Source organism: Manis javanica, chromosome 15 (genome assembly GCF_040802235.1).
Source record: "Manis javanica isolate MJ-LG chromosome 15, MJ_LKY, whole genome shotgun sequence".
NCBI classification, from domain to species: Eukaryota; Metazoa; Chordata; class Mammalia; order Pholidota; family Manidae; genus Manis; species Manis javanica.
In genome coordinates, this window is record NC_133170.1 from 21,928,158 (window position 1) to 21,943,463 (window position 15,306).

The 15,306-nt window shown below is 40.0% G+C and overlaps 1 long non-coding RNA gene across 5 annotated transcripts in view; it reads right to left on the reverse strand.

Moving 5' to 3' along the window:
* Nucleotides 1-1,911: 1,911 nt before the first annotated feature.
* LOC108384855 (uncharacterized) overlaps nt 1,912-15,306 on the reverse strand; it is a 47,743-nt gene continuing 34,348 nt past the window's right edge. Inside the window, exons 2-9 of one of the 5 annotated variants that reach the window (XR_012125907.1) lie at nt 13,673-13,733; nt 12,515-12,607; nt 11,457-11,571; nt 11,242-11,314; nt 7,721-7,881; nt 7,416-7,517; nt 5,754-5,896; nt 1,912-5,280 (exon numbers count right to left, since the gene is read on the reverse strand). This is a non-coding gene — a long non-coding RNA (uncharacterized lncRNA). Of the gene's footprint in view, nt 5,281-5,753; nt 5,897-7,250; nt 7,518-7,720; nt 7,882-11,241; nt 11,315-11,456; nt 11,572-12,514; nt 12,608-13,672; nt 13,734-15,306 lie in introns of all 5 variants that reach the window. The other 4 variants (XR_012125905.1, XR_012125903.1, XR_012125904.1 and 1 more) reach the window with 4 other exon arrangements.

Here is a 15,306-nt window from a genome sequence, read left to right on the forward strand (position 1 = left end):
TAAGCAGGCATTCAAGAGGTGAACTTTCAGGGAGGGATGAGGAGGCTCCCATGGCTAAAGGACAGAGAAGGAGACAAACGGGAAGATGAACGGAGATCCTCGGACTGGAAGCAGACAGCAAGGAGACAAAGGGCGTCCCCGATGATCCTTGGTGGTCTGCGGAAACTCGTATACGAGTCGGAATTTCTTAGGAAGTGTGGGTCGTCACCCAGACTTCCCTAAGAAGGCAGAGTGCCACAGTCACGAGGTACCTAGCGCTAGGAGTTTTCGGCAGACAGAACAGATTTCAGCGGATGGAGCAGAAGGAGGAGGGGGCAGGGAAAGGGAGCGTTCTCAGCCGCAAAGGAGTCACCTCGTTTATGGCTGTTGGAGGGGGTGCCTGACGGCCTGCCGCAGCTGTGAAGGCCTGAGGCAGGGATTTATGGCTGTTGGAGGAGGGGCCTGAGGGTCCGCCGCAGCCGTGAAGGCCTGAGGCGGGGAGAGTTCCCTCCTCATCCCCGAGCATCAGGGCCTTGCCGGATGATCACGGTCAATGGCACTGCGATAGCTCGGGGAAGAGTGGCCCACTCCAGGGGGAAAACTTACCTAAAGGCCAGAGAGGAGTGGTGAGTGTGATGAGCCAGCGCCGGAAAAAGAGGACGAGGGCAAGCTGCTGCTGGTGCTGGGGGCAAGACGGGGCCCAGTTGGGGTGTCCCGTCTGACACATAGCAGCAATTCACCGGAGAGTTCCACTTTATTAGGGAAAGGTGCTGGGTTATATAGGAAGGGGCATGAATTGATTGAGGTGTCACTTCTACGGGGCTGGTGGCTGTTAGCTAGGTGCTGGGATTGGGAGGGGGGTGAGAGGTGATTGGGCTTCAGGTGGCGCCGGCCGGAACCGAGGACCCCCCCGAAGAGAAGCCGGAAGTTTGCCATCTTACTGGTGGGGGCTCTTCAAGCACCACGGAGAGAAAGGAGATATTACATATTTTAAAGTCATTCCAGTGGATTCAGTCAGTGACTTAACATCTAAAACCATCTACTCTTTGAATACCATGCATCTGGAAATACAAGTTTACCCAGTTGGCTAAAATGAATCTGCTCCCTTGCCTATATGGACTTGGTTTCTGTCTGACCCTCTTCCCTGGCTGATTGATAAGAATGTTAGAAATCTCAAAACACATTAATCTCCAGCACTTTAGAGATTACATTTCATCTCCTTGTTTGGGGAGGAAGGTCCTACTTTATTCACTCTTTAGATTCAATCCTGTTTTCAAATATGGAGATTATCTAATTCCTTTGCTAACTTAATCTTATGCATAAAATTTCAAAGTCATTATTAGGTATTTCTTTAATATGATCAACATAGAAAAACTTTACTGTGTTTTCTTTTGCGCTGTTCTTTAGAAACTTGCACAGGGAGACAATGCGAAGGGTATTTCAATAGTACGCGTCTTTTATTTTCTGAGTACTGGTGCTCAAATTCTGGGAACTTGCTGGCCCCAGATGGACTGCCCTTCCCAGGATGCAAATTCCTCAAGAAAGTAAACAGCTTGCCTTGTGAGTGTGCTTTTCAAATGCAAACCAATCCAGACTCCACACCCCATCAACACCTTTATTGGGCTCTCACACTCAGTACCCCTATCCACCTGCCCTAATCAAGCCTAAAGTCAGGTCCCACAGTATCAGGGACAATTCCTATGCCCCAAAGCCCCTTAAAATTATTTAAAATAGCCAATCCTAAAGCTGCTTACCCTGCAACACCCACTCTTTCTTGCTTAAGCCACAGTAAAGGATCTTACCCACAGCCCCACCCCGACCCCCTCTTAACCCACTCTATGCTTCTGCGTGTGGCCACCCATAATGAGGCGTGCCTCCTTCTCTTGGGATCTGTGAGAATAACAAACTATCTTTCAATAGCAATCATCTCCTGAGCTGGTGGCCTTACCCTTCCTAAATAAAAGTAAAACAGGTATATGCAATGATATTCACTAAACTTATTTGTGGCAGGAAAATATTACAGCAATGTGTGTGGCTTCCAGTAGAGGTATGTTAGAATTCATCATCATTTGTCCATAAGGTGAAATCCTAAATAGCAGTCTTAAAAAACGACGCAGTTCTGTATAAATCAACATGGGATTGTCTCCAAAACATACTGGGACTTGAGAAATTGAAGGTGTAAAGCGATACATAAACTTTGATATACACTGTGTGTCCAAATAAGTATACAAAACACTATATATTTACAAGTGTTCATAAAAATGATTGCACACACAAAAAGGGCCTGTGTAGGTGATAAATCAAATAGATTACGGCAGTTCCTTCTGGGTAAATCAGAGGCATTTTTACTTTATCAGCGATTTTTAAAAATATTTTTACACTGAGAATGAATTGATGTATTATTTGTCGTATTCAAAATAAATACGATTTTTTTTCATGTTTTAAATTGATAAATAAACTAATTTAAACTTTCACCTGGCATTATTATCAATCTGCCCCTCAAAATTCAAGGTATCAATGAGCAAATGGGACTACATCATGCTAAAAAGCTTCTGTACAGCAAAGGACACCATCAGCAGAACAAAAAGGCATCCTACAGTATGGGAGAATATATTTGTAAATTATATAGCTGACAAGGGGTTAACATCCAAAATATATAAGAACTCACACACCTCAACACCCAAAAAGCAAATAACCCAATTAAAAAATGGGCGGAGGATATGAACAGACATTTCTCCAAAGAAGAAATTCAGATGGCCAACAGGCACATGAAAAGATGCTCCACATGGCTAATTATCAGGGAAATGCAAATTAAAACCGCAATGAGATATCACCACACACCAGTTAGGATGGCCAACATAGGAAAGACTAGGAACAACAAATGCTGGCAAGGATGCAGAGAAAGGGGAACCCTCCTACACTGCTGGTGGGAATGTAAATTAGTTCAACCATTGTGGAAAGCAGTATGGAGGTTCCTCAAAAAACTAAAAATAGAAATACCATTTGACCCAGGAATTCCACTCCTAAGAATTTACCCTAAGAATTCAGGATCCCAGTTTCAAAAAGACATATGCACCCCTATGTTTATTACAGCACTATTATAATAGCCAAGATATGGATGCAACCTAAGTGTCCATCAGTAGATAAATGGATAAAGAAGAGGTAGTACATATACACAGTGGAATATTATTCAGCCATAAGAAGAACACAAATCCTACCATTTGCAACAACATGGATGGAGCTAGAGGGTATTATGCTCAGTGAAATAAGCCAGGCAGAGAAAGACAAGTATCCATTGATTTCACTCATCTGTAGGGCATAAGAACAAAGAAAACACTGAAGGAACTAAAGAGCAGCAGACTCACAGAACCCAAGAATGGACCAACAGTTACCAAAGGGAAAGGGACTGGGGAAGGTGGGTGGGAAGGGAGGGAGAAGGGGAAAATGGGGCATTACCATTAGCACACATAATGTGTGTGGGGGCACAGGGAAGGCAGTATAGCACAGAGAAGACAAGTAGTGACTCCGTAACATCTCACTACGCTGATGGACAATGACTGTAATGGGGTATGCTGTGGACACTTGATAATGGGGGGAATCTAGTAACCACAATGTTGCTCACACACTCAAAAAGAATTCAAGGTGTCTAAGGGCCACCATGACCAGGGCCAACTGGAGCCTAGAAGCAGGGTTAGCCTCCATTGGAAACTCAACTTTCACTTCAGTGCTATAGGAACACAAGGATCTCTTTCCTCATGGACTCAGTTCAGCACAATCAAAATTGCCACTCTGCAAAAGTACATTGGATACAAGTCTTGTGCATACATAGCACAATGCAGGGCTATATGAAACTGTGGCCACTAATGTTCTGTAAACACAATTTTCTTTTTCTTTTTTCTTCTGTTTTCTTATCTAGGAAATACTTATAACTCTCCTACTAACCACAGAGCATTTTAGAATTGAAAGAAGTTTTCCTTGAAAAAGCATATGAGAAACAGGTATTTATTTGCCATTTCATTTGCATCTTTCTAGAGTTCATTCTTTCCTCCATTGGGTGAAATATAAAACAGATGAGAATATTTGTCAGAAGAGTCAGCTATAGCTTATACCAGAGATCTTTATTCTCTGAATTCCTTTTGTCATGCCATATTACAGAGCATGCCTGTGCAAAATAGGTGCAATATTTCTTAAATTAATTAATTTCAGATTATACAATTGGGAAGTTGATCACACCAAAGTTGACATCATAAGTGATGACTGTCATGGATCTCACAAATCTATTATGTGCTTTGACCCAAGCAAATTAATAAATGCCAGTGGGTCTCAGGTTTCTTCCGTCTATCTCCCAAAGCAAACACAGAAAGATTAGATCAATATAAGATGACAGTTGACAATAACACCGAGTACATCACAAGGCAAAACAGAAACAAAGAACCTGGACAGCCTGTGAACTTTCAGAATAATCTACAGGCATTATAATCGAGATATGTTTTTTCTGAAAATGTCCCTACACTTCATAGTTTTCATATTCTACAGAAACTTCGAGGATGCCTTACTGGTCCAAAGGATATCCATCTGGACAGCAGAAACCACATGCTTTGCAATCCAGTTACTCCCAGTACCCTTAGAACTGAAAAATAATTAAAACCACAAATTGGACACAGGGCTCAAATATAGATGACACTGAGCATTTAATTACCTGTGGATTTTTTTAAAATTTTATTTTGGTATCATTAATCTACAATTACATGAAGGACATTATTTGCTAGGCTCCCCCCTTCACCAAGTCCCCCCCACTTCCCTGTTCACAGTCACTGTCCATCAACATAGTAAGATGCTGTAAAATCACTACTTGTCTTCTCTGTGTTGCACAGCCCTCCCTGTGCCCCCCCACACTATACATGTTAATCGTAATGCCCCCTTTTTTTTTTCCCACCCTTATCCCTCCCTTCCCACCTGTCCTCCCCAGTCCCTTTCCCTTTGGTAACTATTAGTCCATTCTTGGGTTCTGTGCTTATGCTGCTGTTTTGTTCCTTCAGTTTTCTTTTGTTCTTATACTCCACATATGAGTGAAATCATTTGGTACTTGTCTTTCTCGGCCTGGCTTATTTCACTGAGCATAATACCCTCTAGCTCCATCCATGTTGTTGTGAATTAATTACCTGTGGATTTTAAGAACACTTGAATGGGTAATATTTTTGTAGAGATGAGTCATTTTTAGAAAGTTCGATGATACCTTCTTCTTCTTCTTGTCATTATTATTATTATTTTAAATGATATGTTTATTTCTCCACCCAATATCTAGAGGGGAAAAAACAGAGAAGGAAACAATCAGCCAAGAGTTGATTTTTGCTGCCTTAGAAAAAGAAGAGGAACTGTAGAGAACATTAAGGAGAACACAAACATCCTGGTTATGTAGTAAAAGATAAAGAACATTGCTCAAATCATCAACTGCATCAGTTGTATCTGCCCTGTCCATGACTGTATTCTCAGTGCCTGGCATATTGTGGGCTTTCAATAAATGTTACTTGAATGAATGAATGAGTGAAATCAGGTAGAGTGTACATAGAATGTCTGAGACGGTATGCTTTTTATACATCGTGGAAAATGTGGTCCAAATTCTAGACCATTCTAACTATAAATTCTATATTTTAATTGTAATGGGATACAAAATCCAAGTCTGGCTTAGAAGAATACAAAACAAAAAACATGGACGGTATTTTAAGATGGGAGGGTTAAAGAACTGATGACAGGGTCATCTGCCGGATACTTACTTACGCCTTAGGTGGTGCACATGGACAGAAAATGACAAAGTTGCGGTGAGAGGGTGTGTGCACCTCAGGCCAGACCTGGAGCTACGGCAGCTTTTCATAACACCTTTTCAGTCACTCTTTTGTACAAGGATCCTCAGAACAATCTATGGAAAGATTAGATAGTCGCTTAGAGTGGAATTTGCCAGCATGGGGTCAAAATGGTTTGACTGTCGGTGTTGGCTTGCCTCAAAAGATTGGGTACCAGAACCCATACCGGGCTTTTCATCATAAAAGAAAAGAGGGACTGTAAGACTTTTTTACCTTCTGTGTACTTCTGCAAGGAATTTAATCAAAGATAAGTCCATGGTCTCCTTAATTATGCTCTTCTGTTAGCTCATTTCCTTAAATCATGTCTTCGAAATACTGTATAGCACTACACAAGTATATTTAAGTTCATACATAATTATAAACTGGCTGTTAGACCAGCTCCAACCTGGTTACTGTAATACTTTATATGTATTTGATATATGATATATGACATATGTATGGATATCTATACATATATTTGGAAAATGTATGTTCAGAGTATTTAGAATATATGTGTATATTTGGAATACATACTTGAAATAAATTGGAGACAAGAGATTACTCACACAATAGGAAAGATGTTTTAACTTGTGTTAATAGAACCTTACTGCAGTTCTACATAGGATTAACAAAATACTTTTGTACGTGTATACATTTTTTTAAATCACCAGGACTGTTCAGCTGTGGGCTTATTTGAAGTATGGTACAGGAAATCTAAACTGTGGATGATCAACAAATGCAGGTGCATTTAGTTCATTCGTTCAGTTGTTTATTAACATTTATTGAGTGCTTACTGAATGTGCCAGAGTTGTTAGCACAGGCATTACAGCAGTGAACAGAAAAAAGCAAAAGTCCTTTCCTTCATGAAGTGGGTAAGATAAATATTAAAAAGGATAAATTAGTAAATTATATACATATAATAGAATTGTTAAAGAGAATAATTAAATTAGGAAAGGAGATCCCTAAAAGTTCTTTGCAAACCCGAGACTGATTCTTTCATCCTGGAGTTTCATCTACAAAGGAGTTGTTTTCTGAAGTATTTGCATACTGACATCTTGTCTATTCACATTTACTGCCATTCAAGAAACATTGATCAAACTTTCACCAGGACTAAGAGGAAGTAAAGATCGTCAATAGTTAATGACTTCCAGGAGGCATGCTAAACTGTCACAATGATTCTATGTATTTTGACACTTTCTAATGTCAAACAAAATTCAGCATATGAAAAGGGTATTCCCTTTTGATCATTATGCCTTAGAACAGGAACGCAGGACCAAAGAAAAAAAATACAGAAAATTAAAAATTAAATAAAACTTATTTGGTAGTAGGAATTGACTTTCTAACGGAGAAAGAAAGAAAAATAGAATTATAGAATCAACCAAGTTTTAAATCAAAGCTCACTTTCCATTTTCCCTTATAACCTTTATTTACCTTTGACAGGGAGAGTAATAGTCTTGGAGGATTTTAAAGTTTGGGAGTAGTTTACAATGCTATTTTATGAAAGCATTGTACGTACATATTGCAAGATTTTTTTTCACCCATCTCAATTCTAGTAATTCACTGAATATATAGCACAAAAGTTATGATTCTTATTACATTGCTGATTTTTCATTGTCCATAAGGAATATTATTTCATCCATGTTTTCATACTGTATAATATGGCAGATTTTTCTTCATCAGAGTCCCAATGTCATACCTCTGAAAAGAAAATAGAATAGGGTTTTAGAAAGCTTTTAATTTTGGAATAAATTTAGATTTCAGAATAGTTGCAAAGATAGTACAGAGCATGCCTGCACACTCTTCACTTAGCTTCTGTGTTTACATCTTGCATAACAAAACAGTTATGCAAAACTCAGAAATTAACATTGGCATCATACTCTTACCTTAAATGCAGACTTTACCCTGATTTTTCTAGATTGCTCCACTAATCAGAAGAATTCTCCACTAACGTTCACGTCCTGTTCCAGAGTCCAAGACAAGAGGGAGAACTACACGGAGCTGTCACCTGCTAAACTCTAATCCGTGGGATTTCCTCCGTGTCTCCTTGTCGTTCATGATCTGGCTGTTTCAGAGAGTACAGGGCAGGTATTTCATAGAATGCCCCTCAGTTTTTGTTTGTCTGATGCTTTCTTTGGCTTGACTAGAGTGTGAGTATTTGGAAAGAACACTACAGGGGTGAAGTGCCCCTCTGCTTACATCATATGGGGCGGGGGTGGATGGGTGGGTGCATGGTAACACGTCTTTGTCTGAGGATGTGAATTTGGCCACGTGGTTAAGGTGACATTTGCCAGGTTGCTCCCATGTAGAGTTGCTTTTTGTTTTCCATCCTTGAAAGGAGCCTGTTTAATGTGACTCAGTACCGGGACAAAGATGGATACTTGACTAGCCCGAGAATATTAACAAAGGCTAAATTTTGTAGTGAAAAAGTATGATTACTCTCAGACCCTCTGTCTGAAGGCAACGGGCGGTGAATGCTGCGGGAGCTCTGTCCTGATCCCCTCCACTGACCAGGGCGAGCCCCCACTCTTAAGTACCGGCTGCCCCCTCCTCCAAGCAGTCTCCTTCAGCGGCAACTCGCAGACGGGGGTGCAAAAGGCTGGCCCTCTGGGGTGCAAGACTGACTCCAGAGCTTTCTCTGTGGGGTCAGACTAAGCTGGTCTCCATGTGAGACCACATTCCTGCTTAGCTTTATTCCCTGCCTGCCCTGCTTCCCTCACCCACCCCAGCCCCAGGAGAAGTTCTCAGTAAATATTTTGAAAACATTCCTGTTGCAGGCTTGGCTTCTAAAGCATCTGACCTAAAGCAATACAGCGCCTCCAGTTGTCTTCCTTCCCCACCTCTCTTGTACGATCCCTCCTCACCTCCACCCCCGCTTCCCCCCCGCCGCATACAACAGCAGAATCTGAAAAAGCAGAAAATGACAGTCCAGGCCCTCACAGAGATCACACACAAGAGACAAGAGGAGGCTGGGTGAAGCAATAAAAAGACAGCGGCTGAGGCTGGGCCTGAGAAAGAGGATTCGGGGACTCTCTGCCCCTGCATCTCATGCTCTGAGCCTCAGGGATGAAAACCATAAACCTTGGAGGGAACCTGGGGAAGAGATATTCACTCCCCAAACCCCATTTTCTTATGAAATCAGTATTGATTAGATTATGTCCCCTGTCCCCTAAACTTGAAGTAAAGGATTGATAAAATACATCCTCTAGGCTTCTGTACATAAGACTTGAAGGGCCCCCACCAGTAAGATAGCAAACTTCCGGCTTCTCTTGGGGGGGGGTCCTCGGTTCCCGCTGGCGCCACCTGAAGCCCAATCACCTCTCGCCCCCCTCCCAATCCCAGCACCTAGCCAACAGCCACCAGCCCCGTAGAAGTGACACTTCAATCAATTCATGCCCCTTCCTATATAACCCAGCACCTTTCCCTAATAAAGCAGAATTCTCCGGTGAATTGCTGCTGTGTGTCGCTCCTTTCCTTTCAAGACTAGTCACTAGCTGATGGACCTTTGGTTCTAAAACTCTGTAGGATGCAACCATATGAAGGAGAGGCCGAGGAAGAACTAGAAAAACATTAAATAGAAACAAACTAACAGCAAGAACAAAGTTAAAAGAGAATAATGTAACCAAACCAGAACAGATAGGAGTTCCCGAGAGGATGAACAAAAGTGTCAAATACTGACTCAGTCTGTGGCTCACTGAAAGCTAATTTAGATAGATGGTTCTGGAAATCAGAATGCTATCTGTTGATGAGTAATTACAAAGCGGATTCTGCAAATGAAGGATATTTGTTTGGCAGTTAAAGAGAGAGCTGATACATGCCTAGGATTAGGTGTTCTTTCTAGATAAGGGAAAGTTTGGCTAGGGGCAAAAGGCAGTAGCCAAGGGAAGGATATAACTAGATACGAGCCAGGGGAAATCCAATTTATACAACTAAACATAATGTGCAACCTTGTTTTCTCATGATGACTTCCTTGGAGGGAAGAACCTACAATAATTTTGAGGCAGTTTGTATTGCATCGGGATTGTGCTTCTAGATGGAGTTTTATTATGTTATGCATGAAGCTAGGATGCCACACTGTGGTCTCTGTGAGTGCAGCTTCTATAGTATCTGCTTTGTATATAGTATCTGCTTTGTACATTATTGTATTCCCAGAAACCAATTGCAACAATCTTCAGGGCCCTTTTATTTTGTCCTTACAGCTTCCTATTTTAAGTTTTGCTTTGAGTGATGCTTAACATGAAAACAAAATATAAGGCCAAGTAGACAACACAATTCCTACAAAAAGGAATAGGAGGTGAAGTAATAAGAATCAAAAAATGACTTACAACACTTAAATATACACTTTTAAAATTTAGTTGAAAACTTTGTAATGACAGCTGAGTTTAAGTTGTAAAGTAGGATAAACAATAGCTATACTGTTTCTGTGTTAAAAAGTGGATGACTTTAAAATAATGGGATTCATAAGGACAGAGAAGTTTACATAATACACTACAATAGTTACTATCTATCTTCTTTCAAGTGCTATTATTTGCATATTCATTCTGGTAGCACATGCACTGAATGGCTGCAGACCTTCTTATGGAAGGGTTGTTCCATCAAGTAGTCTCCCTTTTCGCTCATTTCATCTGACCCTTTTCAATAATTTTTTATTTTATTCTAACAACTTAATAATTATCTTAGTACTCCAGGCCCAGAAAGATGTGTATCACTTATTTATATCATATAGTATGGTAGTTAAATGTTGAATTAAGTACTTCTTATATATAACATCGTACTAAGTGTATTCAAGCCTTACTCTCCCATGGAGATTGTCTGCTTCTCGAGGACAACAAGCCACATCACATATCTTTTGGACACATCGTTAATTTCAAGTTAATAGATTGAAGAATACCATATTTTAAAATTTTTATTTTAAAAACAACTCTTTGACCAAATTAATTATATAAGATTGTAAGAGCTTATTTTTATTGACCACAAGGAAGGACAAGTATATCAGTAAGAAATGGTCTTTTGATTAATTTAATTACCTATTAGAAATACTATTAAAATAAACCAAATGGCTCCTTAAAATTTCAACACCATATAACTAGAGTAACGGGGCACAACTCTTGGGAGGGGATAAGAGAAACTTTAGAAATATTCATCTCTACTGGTTGTTAATCTGGACTAGTGATTAGGACGATTGACATCCTAAGTGACTGATAGAAAGATCATTAGACCTAAAGAACACCTGTGAAATGAAATCATGATACAACAAATTATCTGCCGAGTGAATTGTTCCTGGTGAGTTGCTCTTTTGTTGCTATGTTAATCTAATTCTGCCACCTCTTGTTCCCTGTTTATTCGAGGAAAAAAGGAAGCAAAAGATGACTGAAGACAGACATTCTAGTTGCTAACATGCCCGCCCATCACCACTTTGCCATACCTGTCATCATAACAGACTTGACGCTCTTGGTCTTGAGCTTTTTGCTGTGCTGTGTTCAAAGTCAGCAGGATAGCTAAAAGGAAGAAGGAAAGCATCTTTAAGTAGGAGTTATCCTCTCCCTTCTTTCAGAGAAACCTGGGGGTTCTCACCACTTGCATAGTTCGTAAAGAACAATACTAGTATTGCTGCTACACAGGACGGGCCTCCAGTCTTACCTGGTGGGTTGCTTCCAGCAGAACACTTCCTCTGTATGATTTATCACTGATTTCATTGTATTCCTATGTTATTAAAACGGTCACTTGATAATACGGCTTCTGCTGTCTTCCTTAACTGTGATGAGAATGACAAATAATGAAAGATTAAGAAAATACAAATGTAATTGATGATACAGGAACAACTTTGGGGGAGGATTTAGGAAGAACTTCCTGGTTTGTCAGGAGAGCAAAAGAAATCGCTACTTACTGCCAGGGCAAGTCTATAAAGGAGACACCCACGTTCATTTACTGTATCTAATTTAGAGTTAATTTAGCTCACAGAAATTTGGTGAAAAGTGAAGATAAGGTTTCTGACATGAAATTCCCTTAGCAAAAATGTTGGAAGTGGAGAGTTGGAAGTTGTGGGGAGGGTCCAGAGAGTCATTTGGTGGGGGAATAGCACCTCCAACAGCGTGTTGGAAGGGAATTTAAGACAAACTGGCCTCCATGAAAGGAAATCAGGGATTTTTTTTTTAAGCTGTTATCTTACACCAACATAAAACATGAAATCCAGTGATTTCTGTGAACTCACTATTCGGTTCCTCTACTTACTCTCCCTGATCTTGGGCATTAACTGAAAAGTTGAACTAAATGCTCTCCAAAGACATGCTTATCTCACATACTGGGACTCCGAACAGAGTTTCTAAAGATAGAAATTGCTATTTTATCAATTGTCTATGAAAAATTACAAAAATAAAGATGGTAATGGACACTAGGAAAATGTTTGAAAGAATACACCTAAAAAAGAAAACTTTCCTTTGGGTCTAAGGAATAGAGCAGAGGTGTTAATTTTGTTCTCTGAAGTCAGATGTGGCTTGAAAAATCTGTCTTCATCACTTTTTAGTTGTGAACTTGGGCAAACCAGTTAATCTTTCTAAACCCATCCTCATTGTCTGTAAAAGAAATAATAGTAACTACTTATAACATTTTTGTGAGAATTATATAAGATTACACATAAAAAGTATTTATCTGGCATATTGTAGTCAATAACTAACTTTAATCCTAAGCCTAATGCTAACCTTGATTCCCACGGATTTTTCAGAAAAATTCCATTTCAAATCTGAATCCTGAAAGTTCCATCTCTTGAAACGCTACTACCTCAAGGGCTCCATCTAGTGGTAGAAAGTTGAGAAAAAACACCATGCTTTATTCCAGGACACTCAAACGTGTCTTCCAAATTGACTTCTACCTTTTGTGTTGTGTTTGTAAAACAATATTGTTTCTGATTAATGTACATGAATACATATCCTATGACATAATTAAAACCAGTATCTCCCATCAAATATACTCTTTCATTTTCTTCTTTGAAATCTAGATTTTTCATCAACTTTATAAATCCAAATTTTACCAGAAAATGATGAGGTTAATTATTAGAGAATATTTTCCTCCAAAATCTTTAAGTTTAAGATGGAGAAAATGAAGAAGGCCCAGAGTGTTGGAATGACTTTTCCACATTCTTATTGCTTCATTATGGGAGAAGAATCAGAAGAAAAGCCTGGGTCTCAACTCCCAAGAATGCATCCTTTCTATGTGTCATATGTATCAAGGAAAATTTCAAATAGGTGTTACTATTGACAACTTTGGGGGCCTTGCCTTACCTGAGTGCTCCCTTGAATACAAAGTCTTATTAACTTTCCTCTGCCTTTCATTTAAAAATAGTCTCCCCAGCCCTTTGGGAATTGGTATATACACAGAAAAAAAAGAGGTGTGAAATGTTGTCAGTTATGAACACCGAGTGGAGTAGCATCGTGTCCCAGAGCACGAGAGAAGGGAGATAAAGGCATACTGTTCTCATCTTTAGTATTTTACTGTCATGGATTATTCACTATTGATAGCCTTATTCTTCATGACGTGCTGTGCAATGCCTCCTCACTGTAAAAGTTTTCCATCTCAGGATCTAGAAAAGGCTCCTCGTTCAGATTTCCCGAGGTTGTTGAAATTGGCAAGAGGGATAAAAGCATGTCATAAAAGGTAAAGTACACGAGTCAATAATCCTAGGTGGAAGAGCAAGAAAACTACCACCAGCCACTCAAAGCTGTCTGGTATTCCTAACTGAGAGAGGAACATTCTTAAAGAGCACGATGGCATTCAGACTTCTCTGGGTTGATGGTCTGCGTTAGACTTGTGTCCCTATGTAGAAGAGTTAAGTAGCCAAGTTCATCTTGCATTTCCATCACCTTATGCTTAGGCTGCTCAGAGCTTCTGAGAGTACCTTCAGAGCCAACCACCACAGTCTTCCTACAAGAAAATAGAAAGTAAGGGGACTGTGAACATTTTTGCTGATTAACAAAATGGGTTGCTTCTAGAATTTTGAGAGCAAATGACCATTATTGAGGACAATACCTCCATTTAAATTAGATATGTTGAGCTCCCCAGTATTTGTTGTTGTTTTTTAAAGAAAGAACTACTTAATCTAAAGGTCTAAAATCTTATTTCTTGGAAGATATAGACCCTCTCTGAATGAAGACAGTTGGCATAAAAAATGTGAAGGAATAATGCAAAACCACAGACCCCATTGTGGCCTATTCTCTGACTTAAAATGTGATAGTCCCTCATGCTGACTCACATATATTTGTTCTTCTGTATGACACAGAAATACCTAGATTCTGCACTCTTTGTATTCCAGAATGAACAACTGTCATTGGCACAATTCTCAGGTTATTTCTTCCATCAATCATTAATTCTTCACGATGCTACTATGAAATTTAATTTAAAAAATTATATGCGATGTTCATATATTACACTGCAGATAGAACACAGCTGGCTTATAGAGCAGAGGGACCTTTGTTTCAGCTTTTTTAGTTTTTTGGTTTCGTTTCCTTTTCTTTTCCCCCGTGAGAGCCGAATCAGCCTATCTTACTCAGTAGCAGTAAGCTTTCTATACGGTGAGGGAGGTGGAGCGCCTCTTGGTATTGCAGCGGAGCACTGGCTGTTAAAGAGAATAATTTTAAAACCAGAGGCATCCAGGACATTTTAAAAATTTGCATTTGGACGACCTTGGCTGTAAGAATCAGGTTTGCTCAAAAATTTGAAAAGAGCAAGGAATGAAAAGAAGGCAGTCCTGCTACGGCGGAGACAACGCTGCGCGCTCACCGAATCCCTCCTCTCGCTCTCCCCCAGGAATGAGGAAAACTGACTGCCCGGCCCGCGTGGGTGGCCAGAGCCGTGTGACTGATTCCAGGCAATGAACATGAGTGCAAGGATCAGGCCATTTCTGCACATAAAGTCCTGTGTGATTCTCTGGGCAAATGTAGAGGCCTTGGGTTTGGCTGATAGAGTCATAAGATCGAAGCAGCCGGAATTATTGAGTGACTGCACCGGGGACACAGAAGCATTCAGACCCCCAGTGCACTTTCTATCTATGAGGGGGAAACAAACAAACAAAAACAAAACAAAAAACGTATTCTCTTAAGACACTTAAGATTTGAGGCTTGCTGCATAGTTAAACCAAGAAGAGAAAACTCCCTCAGGACAAAAGCTGGGGAACTTAGAAGCAAGACTGAACAGACATGATGGAGACAAACAGCTTTGTACTTATACCTACTGGCCTTTAAAGATAGACTTAAAAAAGAGAGACTCTATTGTTAATAGGTCAGGATTGATTTAATAGAGAATGAAAAGCAAAATCTTACAGAACAAAGTGGAATCATGTTCCCAGTAATAGTTGGTTTCAGAAATTATTGAAAGGTGCCCCCAATGGTATGATAGGAAATCATAAAAACAGCAATTGACAAGACACCAAAGTTCTAACGGCAAAACCAAAAAGTGAAGATAGTTGTGATGCAAGTCTTTGAGAAAGGCTCGTATCTGG